This window comes from Tauraco erythrolophus, chromosome 1, assembly GCF_009769465.1.
Source record: "Tauraco erythrolophus isolate bTauEry1 chromosome 1, bTauEry1.pri, whole genome shotgun sequence".
NCBI lineage: Eukaryota > Metazoa > Chordata > Aves > Musophagiformes > Musophagidae > Tauraco > Tauraco erythrolophus.
This window is the reverse complement of record NC_141465.1, coordinates 121,481,318-121,504,777: the sequence shown is the minus strand read 5'-3', so window position 1 is coordinate 121,504,777 and position 23,460 is coordinate 121,481,318. Positions and strand designations below refer to the sequence as shown.

At 39.8% G+C, this 23,460-nt stretch overlaps 1 protein-coding gene across 3 annotated transcripts in view; it reads left to right on the top strand.

Annotated features, from left to right (window-relative positions):
• The window catches only part of YAP1 (Yes1 associated transcriptional regulator), a 91,145-nt gene that overhangs the window by 27,735 nt on the left and 39,950 nt on the right, over positions 1-23,460 (top strand). The window lies entirely within an intron of this gene.

Sequence of the window (23,460 nt, the reverse complement as noted above, 5' to 3'; positions counted from 1 at the left end):
TCAATTAAGCATGTAGGTTTAGCTCGCTTGGGAACAAGTTCCAGCATGTGACATTATAAATAGCACTCTCACATAACAAATGCAGGCTTAGTAAGTGGACCATAACTTCCCCTGACACTTCACTAGTTTTTTTTGAGTCAACTGTACTGATGCAAAATTTGTCTTTTCAATGACTGTCTTGAGGTGCTACTGCTACGTGTGTGGAGAGCGTTGGGTCAAAATAAGGCTAAGTTGGTCAAAGTGTTGTCTCTCTTGGTTCCCTAGGCACATGGCTGCTTTTTTTTTTTTTTCTTTTCTGTTTAACCATATGTAGAAATGGAACCTTATGGCCCAACGACTCAAAAATCCTTACAAGTAGTGCTAAACCTCCAACCTGTTCCACTTGTTATTAGCTCGGATATGCTCTGAACACCAATCATTTGATCTAGCAGAAAGTAGTAACATGCAGAATAAATACCTGTGTAGATTGTCATACCTCCGATTTCTTAACAGAGCATCCTTCGGGCTAACGTCAGTGTCCTCTGAGGTAGTAGTTTTGAAAAGGCAATCAATGACTAGCTGGTTGCCCTTTGGATGAGAGTTGGCAATATTAAAATTGTGGCAAACTTAAAGATTCCTTCTCTGCAGCAAATGGGGGAAACTTTGTGTAGTTTGTGGCTTTTATGTCAGGCCTGACTTCATTGCTGGCTATGATTTTGTTTTGTCTTCTGGATTTGGACTTGGCTTTGTACTAAAACAACCTTTTTTTTACCTCCTTTCACCCCTTCTCCCAATCCTCTTGTATTTGGTGGAGAATTACTAGGACTGAATCTCCTTCAGCATAGACTCCAGGTCAGATTTCTCTTTATGTTTATGAAAAAAGAAAGGTAACAAATTCCAGTAGCTTTCAGTGTAAGACTTCTAATTTCAGGTAGTATTTGTACTGTGCCTAAACAGATTTCCTAGTTGGAAAAATGAAACTGTGTAACCTCTTGTAAAATAATATTTTGCAATGTTAAGTGCTGCCAGCTTTGCCTTGTTTCCTCCCCACACCATTAGAAGAAGTCTCAACAACTTTTGGTGGAAAGAAACAAATATGATCCCTGTTAAAAATGAGTCTGTTACAAACAAAACATGTATGTTTTTAGCCTTGATTTAAAGCATAGGTCTCATCAGCCGTTCCAGTAGTTGTACAGCAAACATATAAGAGCAGTATGGTCAACCAGCATAATTTACTGTAAAAACAATGTAATTATATTTTTGACTACTTTAGGAGAAATCATATTCCAAGTTCTGAAATTGAATGTATTTCAGAAGGATGACATTCACCTTTTAGACAGTCTAAACCAGTGGTCACCCATGTGGAGTGCATGCATCCCAGGCAGTGCACAAGACAGTCCATTGGAGTTGGGGAATAAAATGTTTTTCATACTATTAATAAAATAAAGTGTTTAGTTCATCTTTAGCTCATCCTTTTCTGCTTTGTATTTGTGTGTATGCATTATAGTGTACATAATATATTAGGTAGTACATGTTTATAATTTATAAATATATATATTGGGGGTGCATACTTAAAAAAAAATTTTACTGGTAGGGTTCGTTGTCAAAAAAGTTTGGAGACCACCGGTCTAAGCTACCTTACAACAAGCGTTTTGGTATGTGTGGTTTTTTTGGGGTTCGTTGTCCTATTTCCCTTTCCTATTGAAAAACCTCTGTATTCTCATATAACATTATATTTAAAACATCAGGAACAAAACATTTTGCAGTTTTGTTTTTAGTTCATCGGATTATCTGCATGGGTGTATGTGAGGTTGTCTGGTGTGAACAATTAAATTGTGGTAAGATTGCTTTGATTCAGTTGTTCTGGTACAAAAATTCTAGGAGTTGCATTTTTGTGTTTTATGTACATAATATATAATGGAAATTTCCAAGAAATACTGGCTGCTGCAATTTGTGAGGTTTACTGGTGTTTATAGGCTGAATACAAAAAATAAAGCCTGCTTTAGTTTAAGCTAGAACCCCAACTTTGGAGATCAGATGTGATATTTGATGGGTTGAGGCGTCCATATTGATGAAATAGAAAGTGAGAAACTACCTGATTTTGATCTGCATCATTCTAGTCCTTATTCGTCTCCTTTCATGTTCCGTGTGATCAGTTTATGTAATCTTTTGTTAATTTAGAAATTCTGAGTTTATTGATCTGTTGCTTACATGGTAAGTTATAAAACTGAAAGATACTGAGGTACCTAATGAAATATTTAAGCTTTTTGCCATACACAAAACTCTCTTCAGTTTTTGAGAAAGATACGTGTTCAGGCTGTCTTTAGTAATTTTCCTGTAATTTTAACTTGCTTAAAAAAGGCAGTAGCTCTGGACATCACTTTTTGTCTGTAGAGTTCCAGGATTGATGTAGAGCACTTGGTACTACATCCACTTGACAGATTCTTTTGTTTCTTGAGTCTTGTATTGGGGAAGTAATCAGTGTTTTCTTAAAAATGTCTTTTTGAAGGGGATTGCTTTCCAAAGCTATCTTGGAAGTTCCTCCTGCATTACATACAGCAGAAAGAAGAGACTGGTTACAGTGTGTTTGTTCCTTGGCCCAGTTGTGTCATCTTTAAAGAATTACAGCAATCTGAACCTTTACATAAAAACTTACAAAACTGTAGCCCTAAACTTTAGCCTTCTCTCATGTTACAGGTTTGGGTGGGGTCTTGGTCTTGTTGCTTATGCAGGGTTACTTGGTTCATTTATTAGTGTCTTCCATAGGTTTTGATATTCTTGGATATTTCAAGTATTTTGTTTTTTTGTTTTTGTTTTTTTCCCTTCATCTTAGCCATGGTGTCTGAATTTTACTGCAGGAGTTGCAGTAAGGTGATGTTGCCCCACCTTTTCCAGATAAAGAGTTTAATTCCTTAGGTAGAAGTAGTTTAATGTAGTCATGAAGTAAGTAACTCTCAGAAAATGTGACTACATCAGCAGAGCCCCTCCTAGTGTGGATCAGGAGGTGATGGCAAAAGGAGTTTTTTTTTTTTTCCTTGTACTTCTGTCATCTCAATATCAAAGGCGGGGCCAGAAGTGCCTTAATCTTGGGACAGTTTATACCATGGGAGATTTTTTGCCTGCATAGCAACATCAGCCAGAAGGGTAAGAATTTTTGTCCCATACTAGTGTGGTCAAAGATGGGCCTGCTAGCAAAGCAGCATGTGATACTGACTCTTGAGTCAATTCCTTTTCCTCTTGTGTTTTATTGTCATGGCAAGTTTGAAAGACAAGTGATCTGTTGGCATTGTAAATGTTTGAGGTAATCTGGTGACTGTGTCTTCTGCTGGCCAGTACATTGCATACCCAGCATTTGCATGGGGGGAGGGCTTGGGTTTGGTGTGCTGGCCTTTGTAGGCACCCCTGAGGAGGTTTAAGAAGTTTGGTAAGGTTTTCAGGCAGAAGGGCTCTTACTACACTAGCTTAAAAAAAAAAAAGTCATAAAAGCTCCCCTGCAAAAGAAGAAAAGAGGAATTTGGTATTGTGTTTTTTGGTATTGTCCTTTTTAAAAAAACGTTTCTCCAATAAATATTAAAAATGATCAGGTGCAGTTCTTTCCTATATATGCCTTTCGCTTTTTGTTATGGTACGGCTATTGTGGGGATTTCTCCATCTTCTGATGCTTCTGAATTTGAATCTCTAGATGAAGCAGTTCTGGAGACTCCTTGGCGTGTCTGTACTTTTTGCTATATATTTTAACAAGTGAATAGATCAAACTAACTGGGTCAAAATCCCACTTACACTTCTATGCTTTTATACGAACTATGGTATTCCTTCTTTAATGATGTATGTTATTGTTTTCAGCTTAGTTCCCTTAGGATTCTGGCATTGTCAGTCATTTATTACTGTCTCCTAATACAGAGGGTTTGTTTTCCTAGACGTTTTTTGAACAGAGGTGACTTAGCAGGAAGAGGAAGCCTGTTGATTCCTGCTAGGAAGAAAAGGCTGTAGTATGAGTCTCTCTGTTACTGGGTATTGTTGAATCTTGAGAGTACTTAACAGATTGATATACCTGGTTAGTGGGGCTGTACAGCTTGAATACTTCTGGAAGTACTTTTGACTCCTGGTAACGTAATTAACTCAAAACAGCTGCAGAGGTGGGTTCAGCATCACACGCACTGGTGACTGAGTTTTAATTAGCTTCCCCTGTCCAAACATACGGGTGATAGAACTGGAGGCAGAACTTGACACGTACAGTTACAGAGGGAGGAAGGAGCCTGGCTTGACTTTCAGGGTGGTAAGAAAGCTTCTTGAGTAATGCTGAGAATCAAAGTTTTATTTGTAAGGTGATAAGAAATTGTGCTCTCAAAATATGAAGTCTCAAAAAGCTCCTTCTTCAATATAGAAAATTTATGCTGCTTTCCCCTACTTAGACCAACATTGAATCTGTTTCGTAGTAGTAGATGCTTTGAAGTGGCTGGAGCTTTCTTTGTATACAGTACAGGTTAGATTTTTTTTCTATGTTTAAGAAAATCCTAAACAGTTGTGGCTGCCTATGGATTGGGAGGTTTGAATTTATAGAAAATGGGGAGTGTATGTAATCATCTGAAATGTAATGATTGTTTTGCTGAGTATTCCAAGGTATCTTCATTACTTAACTTTAGGACCTAAAAGTATTTGGGATTTGATGCCTCTAAATACGCTTTGATATATTCTGTAAGATTTTAAAAATGTTTCTGGTGTGGTGGTACTCAGGAGCTGGAAGGTGCTACAAATCTGAATTCTGATTAGTTGGCTTCATTTCAGTCTTCGTTAAGAGGGTGTGACCTGTGGGTTCCAGTTGATTAAATCCAGGGATGGGGCAAGTAAACATCGTAAGAACTTTTTCCAGAGCATGGCAGAGCAGTATGCATTTGTATTCTTAAGAAAAAGCAAGCTCTTTCTTTTTTTTTCATTTTTTTTCTTTCAAATTGTTGTTAAGCAGGGGGGAGATGTGCATGCTGAAATTTTTAGAGTTTTCCAGAAAGCAATTACGTGTTTTGAAGTGCTAGATTTTCAGGCTGCTCGAACAAGTAGAACTTTGGAGTGTTTTCGACTGTGTCTCCATAGAAATTCTTTCCTCCCCCACCATGTTCTTTCATATTTAGTTTCCATAACCAGTGCACTATTGTGAAGGAGGGGAAATGCAGGGTAACTGCAGGGAAGCCAGCCAATCGCTCCAGCATCAGTGCAGACTCCAGGGCTTGTGGAGCTAACCTTTGTGACCTTCACAAGGGGCCTCTCCGAGGAGAGCCGTTTTTCCTGCCTTGTAATGGTAAAGAAAAAACTTGGCAACTCCTTTGATCAGCTAAGCAAAAACAAGGAGAGCAAGGAGCAAATGGGCAGCTTTGTGCAGGAAACTGCTAAGTCAGTGCGGACTTTCTCTGCACGGAGAACAGTGTTACCACCTTACGTAGAATGCATGGACATTTCTCTAGGATCTTGGGATGTCTGCTGCATAGTTTTAGAAAATATTTCTGTTCAAAAATAAAGGAAAATACTGGTTGTTACCAGTTATGATGAAGTGAAAGTATTTCATGTAGTGATTTCCAGTGTGGGAGTGAGGGAGCTTTTCCTTTCCTTTTTTTTTTTTGTAGGGGGCAAGGTTTTCAAAAGAGGGGAAGGAATTGCACAACACTTTAAAAATAATTCTAACACTGAGAAGTGGACATTCTTTGTATGTAGCTGGCGTATATTTTTTACTGTAAAACTTACTGCTTTGCGGCTTTTGATGATATTTTTCTGTTTCTCAGTTGATGCCTACAACGTTTCAGATGCTTAATAGAAGGAAAAGTGGTTTTAATTTGCAAGTATGTAGTTTTATTTTGACTTGTGCAAATTCAAAACCAAACAGAACCTGTTCTTATATTGGGAGAAATTTGTATCACTTTTTAGCTTCTCCTTCATTATATTCCTTTTGCTGTTCTTCAGCTGCAGATCTTTAAATGCAGGTGTATCCTTCTGGTACAGCTGTGAGTCTCTGTTCAGTTCCTGTTCTTTCTGGTAAGTTGTGTTGCTCCTCGTGATGCTTTCTGCTCCACAAATTTAGTTAATTCTTCTGCTTGAGCTGAAGTGCTTTGTATGTCCTCCTCTGCCTGAGGTAGGAGAGTTTTCATACTGTTTTTGTTCAATACTTCCTTCCATTCCAGTGAGAGTCTGCCTTCCAGTTTAATCTCCCAGAACAATATATTTCTTCCCAGTGAACTCAGTTTGTTCATTCTTGGCAAGAATTCTTCCTGTGGTTCGTAAATTTGCAGATTTCAACCTCCTTCCTTGGCTACTTCAGCTTCTCTTCATGAAGTTTGGCTCCTTAGGAGATGTTGATATTACTAGATTGCCAGATGCCTCTGCAAGTCATGTTTCCTCTTTTAGAATTCCACTATTCACTTTCTTTTGATGTTTCATCCTTTCCTCTGCCACTCCCTAATTAATCACCCCTAGTACTGTGCTGAAGTGGTTCACAGTGATTTTATTCTTTCTTACATGGCTGAAAGTAAATAATCGCTCCATAGTTACGGAGCCAGATAAACCATGTTTTCAGATCCGCATTGTTTTGGAGTAGTGCCCTTCACTTTTATGGAAGTGCGGCAATTTAAATGAGTTTCATTGTCTTACAAAATAGCTACAAGTTTTCAGTAATTAAGCAGTTTATTAGATCCTTGCATGGTTCTGGATAGGATGCAAATTAGTTTTCCATGGACATGATTAATTCTTGTGCAAACTGTTCTTCAGCAGCTTTCACCTGCACGACATCTGTTACTTCAACATACACAGTGATTTTCAGGTAAGGTACTTAGCGTCTGATGAAGATATCCAGGAAACTGATTTGCTTGACGTCCCTCTAAGTGAATTGTATCAGAGTGACTCCATCGGCAGATTTATTTGTCTTGTGTGTACTGATGGTGTGATATGGCCTTACTGTAGTTACTGTATTTAAGGGACAAATCCAACATCTGCCTGCTACCTCCCCTGTTGATTGCATTGACAAAATCAGCAAAGAGCAGTTCCTGGCCTGCTCTGTGAGCAGGAGCAATGTGCCTTCAGGCCCTCCTCCTCCTCCTTCTCTCTCATGTGGAAGCAGTGTTGGCAGCAGCAGCTTCCAGCCAGCTCTGTGCATGCTCCAGCACAGAAGGTGGTATTTGGCTGCTTGGATGATGCTTGCTGTCCAAGCAGCTGTTCCCTGTAGTACAGTACGTGAGTTACCAGATAGGCTGCTGTATTATGGGACTAGTGCAGTCAAGGTCTGTTTAGTTTAGTCAAGTAAGATTGCAGTCCTGAAGAGCTCAGAATATAAGTAGTCCAAGTCGGGCACGAGGAGAAATGGGGACTCTGAAATGGAGCCACTCAACTCCAGGGCCTTGTCCATTTTCTAAGTTTCATACTGGGTATTTTGTCTGTCTGCTGCAGCATATTCTTTGCCCTTGTTATGCTGTTATATTTTGTTGTTCTTGCTACACATGAAAATGCAAGGTGTCTTGTGGAGAAGAACATGATGTTGTCAGATCTGTAACAGTCCTCTTCGGTTCTCATTTGAGCATAAATATTTTGTAACAATTTTCTGAAGAAGTAGATTTCTGAAAATGTATTTAAAGGATAACAAGGTAGCAGACAAGAGTGACTGAAAGGTGTAATGGGCCAATTTATAGACCTAGAGTCATGGTATCTAGAAATAGCTTTATTTCTCTTTAATGTACAGTTTACTTGTAAAAGGTTTTGAGATAAAGTTTAAAATTATGACCTGTGTAGTGATATAGAGTGATTGTAGAATAAATTTTAAAGATAACACTAAACAGTGCATGTTTGCTACTGAGCTTTGAGTGATAAATTCTGGAAGGAAGTTTACTGGGTAAGTACTTGAAGCTATAAAGTGTTAAACCACAGCTCAGAAGGCATTAGCCAAGTGAATGTTTACTTTTGTTGGTTTATTCAAGCCTCAGTTCAAAACTAAGAAACTGAGAGCTGAAGAGCAGGGTGGTTTGTTTCCTTCTTCCATAATTCCGAATACAAACTTGATATGAAAAAATGACATCCATTTAAAAAGCTTTCAGTACATGGTGACTTAGAAGCAATTGATTGAGATCACTGAATATAGACCTGATGTTTTGTGAGAACGCTGAAATTACTGGAGCAGGGCAGACCAAAGGTATTATGTTTGCGCAGTGTTAGGTTTTAGCAGGCTAACTGTGGATTACTGTGAAGGAATATTGATTTTAAAAGATAGTGGGAATTTCATTGTCCTCTCGATATATCCTCCTTTTTTTTGCCTGCCAGGTACTAGTTTACATCTTCTGATCTGAAGATTGCACTCTAGATCACTGAGTTTGAAGGGCAGGAGTGGATGTATTCTGCAGTTTGCAGCGGCAGTGGGTCCATGTGATGGAGCTGTCTTATAACCGTGTGTTCGTTTGTGGTTCACACAGCTTGTCGCAGCAGGTGTGTATTGAGTAGCCTGTAGAAAGGCTTGCATTGTGAGAAGTCGACATGGAATTGGGATGAATATTGTTCCATTAACTGTGTTCTCTAACTTACTGCTCAAAATTCAGAAAAGTTGTGTCCTATTACTTAGCTGTTGAAATTACTGGCATGTGATAGTACATATTGGCTCTTCTGAGATCAGTAGCAGTATATCTTCCAAACACAGGTTATGAAAAAAATATGCTTTGTCTACGGAATTTTGTATGCTAGCTGCTAAATGAGACAAACCCAAGCAAACAGACAAAACCTAAACAACCTTCAGAGCTTGCACTTAAAATTTTGTTTGAATTCAAGGGTTTAAAATGATTCTGGCTGCCTGGTTGGTGGGTGAAAGTAGCCCTGTAGAACGGTGATAGGAAGAATTTTGGCTATAGAAAGCCTATTTTACAGAAGAGATTAAAGAAACTCAGTTTGTCCAAGAGTTCAAAGTGGCTTAATACTGATTGGAAAAAAGCCTCTTCACTGTCAAGGGAGTTTCTGAAGCAGTTTGTGAATTCCACAGGCAAGAAAGGGAAAAGCTGGAAGTTGATAATGGAGGCATTTGGAACTGAAAGGGAGTGGAGGAAAGGGATGGGTCATAGGGAAGTGCTGACTAATGGTCAGCAAACACTGTAAGGGAGTTCTTGTATTAAGAGCTGGCCTCACTTCCTAAAAGGAAAAGAAACCCCATACTGTTCAAGCATAAAGTTTGGGTTGGAGACGTCTCTAAGCTGGACTATTAGAAAGTGGGAGGGGACAACGCTGAAAGGAGAGCTTGATTATGATGACATTCTCAGCCACTGGAAAGACACACAACTAACTTCTGCTGTGACCTGTATTCTGATCTCTTGTGTGGGCAGGATGTATTCCTATCTTTGTTGTATTAAGGAGGCCTGTTCCTCATAAGCATGATTTTAAATGCTAGACATACATTTAATGAGTATGTGTTTTTTTTTTAAAATGTATGCCAATAAGTAAATACAATGTTCTTCCTCCTCCCACTGCAGAAGCACACCCCTCCCTCCACCCCCCAGTGTCTGAATGCTGATTTTTCGTAGCTAGTAGATGAAGACTACAGGGATTCTGAATTTGGAATTAACATATACTAAGTTAAGGTGATAATGTAAAGTTATTTAGGATTTATTGGGAACTTCAACTCTTATTATAAATCTCCTGCTGAAATTTAGTGAAAGTTGGAGATCTGTGATTTTTTATTTTGTGATCTGTTTTGCGTCTAAGGGTAGGGGTGAACAGTTGCTAAATAAGAACTTCACTATGTTTATTGATAAAACGTGGTAGTTGCTAATTTTGGCAAAGACTAAACTTGTTACATATCTTTCAATGAAATTTGTACTTTAAGAACTGTTAGTCATTTAAGTGATGTGCTTTCAAATAAAGTCTTGTGCTTAACACATTTTATAATCACTACTTTTAATTCCCTCTATACCAAAAGATACTCAGAAAGTATATCAAACTACTGCAAATCAAATACGTAAAAGCTGAAGTATTGGTATTTATTATGTTGATTTAACGGAATAAATGAAAACTTAAGACCTCTTAAAAAATACATGTCTGCCTTCTTTCTAGAAACAAAAAATAGAGTGTTTGAATTGTTGATGATGATTTCACTGCGAACGTTTCTCTGTTACTTCCCCAAACTCTTAATAATAAAACAAAATAAGAATGAAAATTTCTGTTTGATAACTTCTGAAACTTGCAATGAAATCTGAGTTCAAAATTAGTTTTACTTTGCGTTATTTAACAATAGGCTTCTGAAATTCTTTTTAAAGTTATGCTCTTTAAACTGTTACTGGTGAAGGGAAATGTAGAACCTGGAACTTGAAAATCCTCAGGTTGAAAACGTTTTTAGGTCACTTTAAAAAGAAATATAATAGTTATTATATTTAAGTATACTATGCATTTAATCATTACAGCTATCATTCTAAATAATATAATCTAAGCTTAATTTCTTCTCATGCTTTTGCTCTGTATTGTCTTTGCCACTCTAGGTTAAATGGGTAAATAAAAATAAGTTTTCAAAGCATAGCCTTTAGACAATGTGTTGTATCTGAGTGCCCAGAAATCTGTTGCTTCTGGTGTATTGCAGCTTGGGAAATCTGTCTCCAGGGGGCTGAAGTGTGGGGGATGAAAAAGAATAATCTGCTGGTGAAAAATAGAGTATAGAGGATTGGGTAGAGTTGGCTGAGCAGGTATCTCACAAGCATTGAGTCAGGCAGCAACTTGCTGTTGGAAGATTTTCTTCTTTGTTTTACGGGGCAATCTGCAAAGTCTTCAAGGACAAGAATAATTGCCTCCAACCTCAGCAGTACATAGCGTTTGTCTGAATTGTAAAAGTAATAGCTCCCCTTGAGACATGGTCATAAGGAGAAGTCAAAAAGGAATGACAAAAGCCTGTAATACAGGAAGTGGAAGTGAAAAAGGAAAAAGAAAAAAAAACCACATAAAACCCACATAAGTATAGAGAAAGGAGATGGAGAAGTTTTTTCACTAAGCTGCAGTCTCAAGTGAGGGAAAAGATAGTCCATAAGACTATTTGTATGACTAAAACTGAGAACATCTAAACAACGGATTGTTTTAAGGTGTGAAGTGTCAGTTCTGAAGCATACATTAAAAATAGTTGTCAATGATTTCAATGGCAAGCAAAACAGATTCACTTGTCCTTTGCACCAGAAAGCTCTGCATTCATTTCCAGCAGGTCCTGCCTAATGGTTTCTTAGAGTCAGTTCATCCTGCCAAGGCCATCTGGGAGTGATCATTGTCTGAACACTCAAGCAACCAGTTTGAACTGCCCTCTGAGACTTCCTCCTTAGAGCAATAAGGAAACAACCTAAGGAATCTTTTTATCTTAATTTTTTTTTTTCCTTGGTGGTGTTTAGCCTCAGGGTTATTCAACAGGATTGCTAGGAACCCCCTTTAGATACTAAGGCAGCTGGCTATCGCAGCTTTTATTGCAGCATGCTTAGGCAAGCCTCTCTGACTTGAAAACCTTCAGGCAACCAAAACTAGGGTGTATAGAAAGGGACATAAAATTGCCTGGCTCCTGTATGTGCAAAGAGGCATTTGATTTTCCTCGTTTGCTTTGTCTCCTTTTTAAGAGCTAACTAGGGAGAGAAAAATGAGATAGAATCTCAGAGGTAAAAGGACAAGAAAGTGATAAAGGATTCCATGGCCCCTCATTTCTGAAAATCATCTGCCCTTCCTTTAATAATGTGAAAGTTAGTGGTTATGTAATTTTATCTTTGGTGTTACAGAAGACAAAATGGTTGTCTCTTGAGAAGGCCTTCTCCATTTTCTAAGGAGAGGTGTGAGAAGGTATGTGTAAAGTTAAACGAATCCAGGAATTTCACTTCAAATAGCAGCAGAGACAGTTTTTCCTTCAGATTTGCCCTCTTTGATGATATATCTTTATCTCTTTCATTTAAAATTAAAGAGAGAAGGAAAGTTGAATTCTGAGTGGACTGAGTGACTTAGCCATAGGAAGCAAACTTCTTAACTTTGGAGGCAGGGTGGAGAGAGGGGGGAGGTTTTCTTTAGATATAGCCTCTTTCTGCTGTGGAACTGAGAAGGCACGTTTGAAATTAAATTAATGTGGTGATACAGAATGCGCTGACAGCATTGAGTCCCTTACAGGGTTTGGGAAAGCACTGAACTGATACAAGGACTGCAAAAGCAAGGATTTTTGTTCATAGTCTCTGTAATAGTGCTGTTTCTTATGGTTTTCAGAGTAATGGAAAACCATAGTGTTCTGCACCTCCAGAACAGCAAGATGTTTGTAATGGGAACAGTAAGCTTCATACTGAGTCCTTGGTGTGTGTATGGTGCATTGTCTGCGTGCAGGCCAGTGCTGATGAAGGCTACCTTTGAACGCCTTCATCTTACATACCGTCTTTTGTTTATCTGTAAAACCTCTCTATTTCATGTATCAGTGTCCGCAGCTTTATGGTCCATGCTTTCAGGAATTTCTGGTAGCTCTTAGCATCTTGCAAGATGCAACCGCTTTAAGAATAAATCCAAGAGGGATTTGTAGAAGAACTTGCCTGACTTTTAGTCACTGTGTGCGAAAATCTATTTGTGCATCAGTTATGCTTTTGTTAGAGGCATTTAAGTTCCCCCTTACTGCTTTGTTCTAGTTCAGATTTAAACCCTTAATTTGCTGAATGAATTTCTGCTGCCTAAGACTGTAATTATATAGGACAGCATATGTGGTTCTGTTTCATACTTTGATTAAGGGGCTAGAGCTCTGCCAGGCACTTTTCCCACACGGTCAATAGGATGTTTGTGCCCACCGTTCTTATACGTTTTGCTTGTGTTTTTTCTCAAAGTTAATGAAATCACAGCTGTGGCTCAACACACGATTACACACTGAAAAATTCCATGTTGATTTTAAGGTATGCTTTTGCAAGCTGAGAGTGAGACAGAACTGTCTGTTGTCATTTCACCATATGCTCTCTGTCATCATATGCCTGTTGTATGGTTTGGTGAGGACACCATCAGTAGTGCAGATGGAGTAGTCCAACACAAGCTTTGTTTATTTGATATATAAAGATGTGTCAAGCAGAAGAAAGAATATGGAGACTTCAAAAATACAACCATATATGTATTGCAGCAATATTCAGAAATTTTATCTATATTTTTATTTCTTTGAACCAATTAGGAAATGGCTGGAAAAGTTACTGTCCTTAAGAGACAAACTGTGTTATGAATTTTAGGGTTTTTTTTCTGATGTTTTTGGGAAACAGGCAGATTAAGAGGCTATGAATTTTACTGCTGTGCGCTTTTAGAATCATAGAATCATAGAATCGTTAGGGCTGGAAGGGACCTTCAAAGGCCATCTAGTCCAACCCCCCTGCAAGGAACAGGGATATCTCCCAACTAGATCAGGTTGCTCAGGGCCTCATCCAACTGGGCCTTGAACGTCTCCAGGGATGGAGCATCCACCACCTCTCTGGGCAACCTGTTCCAGTGTTCTACAACTCTCATGGTAAAAAATTTTTTCCTAATATCCAACCTGAATCTACCTCCCTCTATTTTAAAACCATTACCCCTTGTCCTATCACAACAGGCCCTCCTGAACAGCCTCTCCCCATCTTTCTTGTAGGCCCTCTTGAGGTACTGGAAGACCGCTATAAGGTCACCCCGGAGCCTCCTCTTCTCCAGGCTGAACAGCCCCAACTCTTTCAGCCTGTCCTCATAGGAAAGGTGCTCCAGCCCTCTTATCATCTTCGTGGCCCTCCTCTGGACCCTCTCCAACTGGTCCATGTCCAGTTGGGGGCTCCAGAGCTGGACGCAATACTCCAAGTGAGGTCTCATGAGGGCAGAGTAGAGGGGGAGAATCACCTCTCTCGACCTGCTGGCCACGCTCCTCTTGATGCAGCCCAGGACGCGGTTGGCCTTCTGGGCAGCAAGAGCACATTGCCGGCTCATATTGAGCTTCTCATCTACCAGCACTCCCAAGTCCTTTTCCTCAGGGCTGCTCTCAATCCATTCTCCACCCAGACTGTATTTGTGCTTGGGATTGCCCTGACCCACGTGCAGGACCTTGCTCTTGGCCTGGTTAAACTTCATAAGGTTGGTATGAGCCCACCTCTCCAGCCTGTCGAGGTCCCTCTGGATGGCATCCCTCCCTTCCAGCGTGTCGACGGCACCACACAGCTTGGTGTCATCGGTGAACTTGCTGAGGGTGCACTCCATGCCACTGTCCACGTCACCGACAAATATGTTGAAGAGGGCCGGGCCCAACACGGACCCCTGAGGGATGCCACTCGTGACCGGTCTCCACTTGGACATCGAGCCGTTGACCACTACTCTCTGAGTGTGGCCATTGAGCCAATTCCTTATCCACCGAGTGGTCCATCCATCAAACCCATGCCTCTCTAGTTTAGAGAGAAGAATGTCGTGTGGGACAGTGTCAAAAGCTTTGCACAAGTCCAGGTAGATGACATCCGTTGGTCGACCCTTGTCCACCGATGCTGTCACCCCATCGTAAAAGGCCACCAAGTTGGTCAGGCACGATCTGCCTTTGGTGAAGCCATGTTGGCTGTCACCCACCACCTCCTTGCTCTCCATGTGCCTTAGCATGGTTCCCAGGAGAATCTGCTCCATGACCTTGCCAGGCACAGAGGTGAGGCTGACCGGCCTGTAGTTGCCCAGGTCCTCCTTGTTCCCCTTTTTAAAAATGGGGGTTATGTTCCCTCTCTTCCAGTCATCGGGGACCTCACCAGACCGCCACGACTTCTCAAATACAATGGCCAGTGGCTTGGCAACTTCATCTGCCAGTTCCTTCAGGACCCGCGGATGGATCTCATCAGGTCCCATGGACTTGTGCACCTTGAAGTTCCTCAGATGTTCCTGAACCTGCTCTTCAAGTACAGTGGGCAGTGGTTCATCCTCACAGTCCCTGCTAGTTCTTTCCACAGCTTGGGTGGTAAGACAAGAGGCTTTATCAGTGAAGACTGAGGCAAAAAATTCATTGAGTACCTCAGCCTTCTCTATGTCCCGGGTAACCAGAGCACCAGTATCCTTCCGGAGGGGGCCTACATTCTCCTTGGACTTCCTTTTTTATATATATTAGGCTGACCAGTTGTGAAACCTAAGGAAATACTACAAGTTAATATGGGGGTGACAAGTGGAAACACAATGCTTTCCTAGGCAGTGGTGGAATATCATCTCTCGGCAGATGACTTTCATTCCTGTGTGACCAACAGCTTTTCCTTTTGTTGGTTTGGTTATTTATAAAGACAGTTGAAAAGTCCTTAAAGGCTCTTGAGCCATTTTAAGTGTGTCTCCTTGCCTAATAGTTGTGCAAATTTAGGGAAGTGTTTATGGAGGACTGAATTGATTGGGGGTAGAGGCAGTTGCTAACAGAGGCCTCTCATTTCACCTTCAGGCTTTTCTCTTTGCTGTTGCTGCTTGGAATTGAAAGTGTGTCATCTCAGTCCATGTATTTATGCTACTTAAGATACAAATCTGTAACTTTGTTACACCATTTGCGAAGAAACTACTTAACTTTGAAGTCAGCAATGTGTAATTAAAATGACCCATATAACTGAAGACTTAGTTTCATGTTTTATTCTTTTCCAATTCTTGAAATCCCCTGAATAGGGTAGAAAAACAGGGTACACAAATAATGTCACAGCTTCTACCCCTGGGCAAAGCTGAATCCACTTCATTGTGTGTAATAATTCTAAGAGCATCATCAGCCATAACCCAAAAGTCTCTGCATGCTACACTTCAGTTTTTGAGAGTGGTAATCAGAGCAGTTCATAGAATCATAGAGTCACAGAATGGTTAGGGTTGGAAGGGACCTCAAAGATCATCCAGTTCCAACCCCCTGCCATGGGCAGGGACACCCTCCACTACACCAGGTTGCCCAAAGACTCATCCAACCTGGCCTTGAACACTTCCACGGATGGGGCATCCACAACTTCTCTGGGCAACCTGTTCCACTGCCTCACCACCCTCAATGTAAAAAATTTCTTCCTTATATCTAATCTAAATCTACCCTCTTTCAGTTTAAATCCTTGTCCTATCACTACACACCCTTGTAAAAAGTCTCTCTCCAGCTTTCCTGTAGGCCCCCTTTAGGTACTGGGAAGCTGTTATAAGATCACCCCGGAGCCTTCTCTTGCAGGCTGAACGGCCCCAACTCTCTCAGCCTGTCTTCATAGGAGGGATGCTCCAGCCCTCGGATCATCTTCATGGCCCTCCTCTGGACTCGTTCCAGTAGCTCCATGTACTTTTTATGTTGGGGACTCCAGAGCTGAACACAGTATTCCAGGTGGGGTCTCACGAGGGCAGAGTAGAGGGGCAGAATCACTTCCCTCAAGCTGCTGGCCACATTTCTTTTGATACAGCCCTGGATACAATTTGCTTTCTGGGCTGCCAGTGCATGGTGCTGGCTCATGTTGAGCTTCTCATCTACCAGCACTCCCAAGTCCTTTTCCTCAGGGCTGCTCTCAATCCATTCTCCACCCAGACTGTATTTGTGCTTGGGATTGCCCTGACCCACGTGCAGGACCTTGCACTTGGCCTTGTTGAACTTCATGAGATTCTCACAGGCCCACCTCTCCAGCCTGTCAAGGTCCCTCTAGATGGCATCCCTTCCCTCCAGCGTGTCCACAACACCACACAACTTGGTGTCATCTGCAAACTTGCTGAGGGTGCACTCGATCCCACTGTCCATGTCACTGACAAAGATGTTAAATAGCACTGGCCCCAGTACTGACCCCTGAGGAGCACCACTCGTCACAGGCCTCCACGTGGACATTGAACCATTGACCACAACTCTTTGAGAGCGACCATCAGCGAATTCCTTATCCACTGAGTGGTCCATCCATCAAAACCATGTTTCTCCAGTTTAGAGACAAGGATGTTGTGTGGGACAGTATCAAATGCTTTGGATAAGTCCAGGTAGATGATGTCAGTTGCTCTTCCCCTATCCATCAATGCTGTAACCTCATCATAGAAGGCCGCCAAATTAGTCAGGCACGATTTGCCCTTAGTGAAGCTGTGTTGGCTGTCACCAATCACCTCCTTATTTTCTGTGTGTCTTAGCATAGTTGCCAGGAGGATCTGCTCCATGATCTTGCTGGGCACGGAGGTGAGACTGACTGGCCTGTAGTTCCCCGGGCCGAAGCTGCTTCTACTCAGGTTTTTTTCTTTCATCCCATGTCTAAACTGAGCTGTGGAAAATTCACCTGTGGGATCCCCTAGCCCATTTGCCATGTCAGACTGATCTTGACCTTCTAGCTATTGCCATCCTTCTGAAGGATTTGCATCCAGCTCTGTTCTTGAATTAGTAGGTACTGTCACTTTCACAGCTGCCCTGCAGTCAGACCATCGCTTTTGTGATTGCCCTGCAGGGGTTCGGTGTTCGCAGAAGTAGATATTCTGGTTTCTTCTCTGCCTGCTAGAATGAAATGTAGGTGGTAACTTGCAGGAATTCTGCGCTGCTTAGGCGCAGGACGAGTTTCTATAAAAATGGCAAAGGGGTTAATGTGAAGTCAGTTTTGGGTTTTTTTTGAGACAGTTTTTGGTAGTTTCAAGAGCAGAAATAACTCAGTTTCTCCTCGCATCATCAGGAGAACTGACTTTCAGTATATACATAAAGTCCTGATGTACTAAAATGTACTAGTGATAGCTCTGAAATAATTCAGTAATGGCATTTATGAGAAGAAACTTACTCTGGTTATGATTCATCTAATCTTTGAAGTTCTCAGATTAAAAGGGAAAACTTAGAAGAGTCGTGCATTACATGGATTGAGGAAACCAGCTCGTTAGGAAGACAAAGGAAAGAGTATGAAAGAATAGAATCTGTAGCTCAGTTATTTAAGGTAAAACACAATCATAGGTGACATGCTTGTCAATGGAGCAGTTCACATTTGGGATATAATGAAAAACTGAAATTTCACACCATGTTTAGAAAAGAATTAGGTTTAGCTTAATTTCTGCACTTGCTTTTGTTACACAGAGACTTTCCTATCCACCCCTAATACAAAAAGAAGGCGATGCCAAGTCCACAGTTTTGGTAGGTCTGTCAAGACGTGATGAGTGCGGTGTGCTTGTATTTTACTTTTATTAAAATAGGCTTTCTAGTGAATTCCTAAAACGGTCCCAAAAATTTGCAAACCAAAATCCACATTAGGCATCTCAACTTCACTAGAGACTGGCAATAGTTTTCTCACAGATGTGAAGTATAAGTCTTGTCTACATTGTAAAACACAAGCATTACTTCATTGAGAGATGCTCACGTAGTTTTTCATGGGATGCTTTTATACTGAAGAACAACTTATCTTTCTGAATATTTGTGACTTTTTTTTTGAAATGTCCTTTTATGAAGAGTCATGTCCAAACGCAAAGAGAAGTGATTGATTTATTCTGCCTCGTTTGTATTATTTTAAGCATAGATCAGACCTCTTCAGTTTTTTTGCTGTTGCAGAAATTTCAGGCAGTATGTTCATCTGGTACCCAAGATCAAAATATCTGTTCACTGTCTTTTGCTTTTCTTCCTAATGGCATATTTATATTATACATTATAGTAAAATAATCTGGCAATTTCTGACCTGATTATGTTGATACTATCTTTTCTGAGAAGATCCTGTCTTGTGAGAGAAAAGTTCTTGCTACAAATGACACAGACATGCATGCACTGTAAATAAGGTGACTTTATGCTAATAAAGGCAAAAAAAGAGGAAGAAAATCATGGTTTTGTAATGGCTGAGAATTCTGTTACATGGATGAAGTCCTCAATATAACTTGAAAACTCTAGCTATCAACAAGGACGCTGTAGTTGCAATAAATACTATGGAATATCGAAACTGAAGGCCTCTTAGATATTCTCGAAGAATTTAAGTGATTTTTTGAGTGTCTTTTGTGTGTTAGTTCATTTCTGACATGGCTTTCAGTAATACGGTTCTTGTCTTTTCAGTGCAGCAGCTGGAGTACAAATGTGAAGATACAAAGGCAGATCAGTTCTGTTTTTAGGAAGGGCGTTATTTTATTAGTCTATTAGTATCTAAAGGTTATTTTCAATAAAAAGTAACAAATATGGGTTTTTTTGTCTTTGGATCTCCTACTACTTTTCCATTGTACTTAAAAAAAAAAAACAAACTCAAACAAGAACAAAACACCATAAAAAACCAAAACCCAACAAACCAACCAACCCCCCAAATCCAAACCACCAATTCTTTAAAATTAGGTTAGAAACTGAATCTGACAAATCTTCACGCATGTGTTAGTGTTTAATGCCAATAAAGATTTCTTTAGATTAGAAATTCTGATTCTCAGTAACTGCAGAGATGCCTTTTGCGTGTGTAAAATGAGAACATTTTTCTTTCCTTTGGAGTCGTTCTTATCAATGTGTAAATAATTTGTATATGACTCTAAAACTTGGGGATAGGTGGAGAAAGGCAGCTTGATTCTCTTCATAATGCATAGCACTTTGAAAGTGCTTTTTGATTGAGTGGCTTGGAACAGTCACTCTTCTTGAAACCAGGATTGACATGTTTGCTAACAAATATTTAACATGTTCTGGGTGTTTTAGCTTTATTTTTCTAAGGCTTGTTACCACAGACCTACGTTTATGGTGCAGTTGAAGTGGATTTCCTTAGTTTCTACCACATTCGTCTGATTTAACATGGATTTACTTCACCTAGACACAAATGAACAATAATAGATAGTGTCAGGTTGCTAGGTGTTGGACTTGAGAATTTATTCAATCAAGTAAAACATCTTATGTTCCTTGATTTGTCCTAGAGATAATTGATTTTAGTTCCAAGACTACTTATTGTGTTCTGTGCACACAGTACAGAGCTGTGGTTCTGGTTCATGAGTAGGTAGAATTTAAGTTTAATTTGATACCGTACTAAATTTTTTAAAATGTTGAAGTTGACAGTAGTGCTTTATCAAGATATGGCTCTGGTCATGTAAAATAGAAGATATTGAATGTAAGGATTAGGGCAGTTGCCTTGTAATGCAGCTCCTGTGGAAAAATCTGTTTAGTGCAGTGAAAGATAATGTAATGTTGGTGTCAGAGTTCTTGTTATGTCTATTTAGACCTTTTCGGTGCTGCTATTGAAAACAGAGGAAAATATCTTTACCTGTGGAGAGCATCCTGTTTCCATACTTAAATCGATAATGAGAAGCAAACAGGGTTTGTAGTAAGTGACTCTTGTGCACATGCTGCAAGTGCCAAACAAAACGAAGGCCTCTATTCCTTCCTGTAGTATTCGGATTGGTTGAAACATTCCATGCATGTGAGTGGGGGGATTGCCTGCTTTGTAAGTTGATGAGCACGATTGGGAAGTGGTGGGAAAGAACTGATCTGTTGTGGTGCGTTTTGGGTGGTTTCTTGGTATCTCGCATTTGAACGCTCAGGATATGGAGCAGGTGAGATACACGTAAGACTGTGGTTTGATGGAGGTCGAAGAGAAAGGTTTTGAGGGAAGGTGTAGGGGGAAATGGATATGTAGGTCAGGAAGCACAGAGCTGAGTGGGAGGACAAAGAGTTTGCCTTATTGAACCAGCCTTATGATTAGTGTGACATAATCGACTTAAATATTTTGAGACTTCTCTTCTGTGGCTCTTTGCTGTAAGACGACTCCTGTTTGGAGTTTAGTTGGTAAAACAAGGAACATGCTGACTTTTCTCACGTGATACTCAGCTAGGGAAAAGTTGGAAGCTGCTGCTGCCTAAACTAGCTGTCCCTGTTAACAACTCCGTGTGAATGTCAGCTATACTTTGCGTGGTGTGCTTAAGCAGTCTTGAGGAATCAATAATGCTGTCCTTATGCTCAAAATTGGATGTGTTTTTAAAATTGCTTCTTCCATAGTCCATTCATCTATCCCGTATTCAGATATGTTTGGAAAAGCTGGTGAATGTTGTTTCATTGTGTTCCTACAGTTAACTGCAAAAATGATTCTGTGATGCAGTGAGACAACTTTTTTCCTTCTGTTTCTTACGCTACACTCAAATAGCGTATAAAAACAAAGGCTATAAAATATGTACCTTAAGTAGGCGTTTTGTAAGTTCATAATATTACTTTTTTTTTTTTTTCGTAGGAGTTAAATGCAAATAAACAAAGGTGTAATCATGGATACTGTGGTGTTTTCCCAGTTTCCACTGTTCCCAGAACTGAGTTAAGCAAATACAACAAATCAGAAATAGAGGGGAGGGGTAGCTCATGCAGGTACTGTATTTTAAACACAGTCTCTGAAGCATTACTGTGCAGTGTTTTTACATCTGTGTTCTCTTTACTGGCTCTCATTGCTTTACAAAATTGGCTAGCAGAAAAGTGAAGAAAATGTTCTCCAGTGTGAAAGTTTATGTATAGTCCAGTAAATATAAGGCAGTCTTTACAATGTTGTGCCCTGTTTAGTAAGTAAATAGGCTAAAAAGGAAGTAAAGAAGTCTTGCTGTGTGTGGCATGTTTCTCAGTGGAGCTGGATATTGGAAAACACATGCAACCAAAGACACGGTGTGCTTAATATGTTGTACTTGTATTAAATGAGCTGCATCGAGGAACGTAACGTGGCAGTGACACCATTTTAAGTAATGCTGCAGTAAGGGGGGGGAGGTTCCTGTACACAAGGGAAAACTGACAGTAGTTGCCACATGCAGGCAAAGTAGAGCTTTGTGTATTGGGATATTTTTGTACAAATAACATTCCTGCCTATTTTGTGACCCTGACCCTTTTGTATATCTGTAACTCTGGAATTGTTTGTGTGCATGTTTACAGATGATAAAATATACATATCTTAAACCAAAACTTTTTTTAAAGCCACTTTGTGATACCTTCTACCTTATAACAGAAAGTCCTTTCGATTATTAGAATGTGATAAATAATTCTACGTAAGTAATTATTTTGACTACTGCCCCATTTTATGGTCTTCTGAATTTCTATCTATTGATTCTCACTCATTTGAAATGATGAAGTACTTACAAAATATAGTGGTTTTGAGGGGAAAATACCAACTTTTTGAACATCAAAGAACATGTTAAAAACACTAATTCAGTGGAGCACATTTTTATTAATTGGAGTCAAGGGTTTCATTACTAAGTTTCTAGGCATAGCAATTAGTTGCTTAGAGCAGTGAGAAAATAATATTATGTTTTGTTTGTCCAGTTTGACCTATGATGAAGTCTTAATTTATGACCAGAGTTCTTGGGTGTTGTCATCATGCAAATACACAAACGATGTTTGGGATTCAACTCTTCTAATACCAATGTATGTGACCTATTTAACTTAGGTTCCTTTCTTGAAGGAGAAAATAGGTCTGACTCACCTTCAATATGTTCCTTAAATTGACCAAATGAATTACATCCTAATAGTGCTTATTTAGGTTCCTTTCTCGTTGGTGGAGAGAAGGTCAGTTGTCAGTGTCCCCAGAGGTGCTGGTGTTGAGGTGACCAAATCTGAATTATTTATCCCTTGAGAATGTCTAAAATAATACAGTACCAGCTCCTAAACTTGAATATGCCTTAAAAAAGAGAAACTGTGAATTGGAGACAGTTGCTGCACAGTTATTATTAAATCCCAACAAAAGGTGGAAAATTTACAGCCTAATTGATATTTCAGTACAAATGCATATAGATCCACCAAGATACATACAAAACACAATGCAAGATACAGATACAAAGCAGAGGTATGAGTTGGAGTACCTAGTTTTGAACTCAGATCACCAATAAAACGTATATTAATTTCTCTTATATGGGCATTCCATGTATTCAGAAAAAAAGTAACTTTAAGGATTATTAACATAAGGAAAGAATGGTGCCAAGTTAATCATGCATTGGATTCTAATTAATAACAATACTATTGGAATATGAGTTTTGTTACTAGTTGTAAATGAATCGATAACAACCTTTGTTGTCAGTGCTCAGTGTGTATTGGTAGTTTTATTTGTGTCCACGTGTACTTCTGGAAGCAATGTTACTTAGTGGCATCGAGAGAACAATGATGCTTGTTACGAATTTGTTATTCCTTAGCAAAACACGCTAATCACGTATTCAAAAGGTGAAGTAATCATTCATTACTTTTGTATTTTGATTAAATTGAATACTTTTGTGAATGACAGTGCTGAATGTACTTTCCAGTTTTTTCAAAACAGATAAATCTAAGCTCCCCAAGTTTTGTGATTAGGTTCTGCAAAGGACAAGTTGGGTTACCTGACAGTCCAGCTGTCCTCATCTTTTCACGTGAAGTTGAAAGGCAGCTGCATATCCCTCTGGCATTACTGCTGTAGTGTGACTGGTTTCTTAAATTACCACGGAGAGATTGTTCGATTGTCAGTGGTGAGGGGAGCAGTCCATCAGATAATCTGAGGATGTGGTCTATGCACAGAAAGTTTGGGAACACGAACGATTACTCACTAGCCAGTTCATTACAACTCCCTAGGCACTGAATATGAATTCCTCATGCCCAGTTACTCGACTGCACTTGAGATGCCAGACATGACTGGCTTGGATTGAAAGTCTCTGAAGTCACCTTTA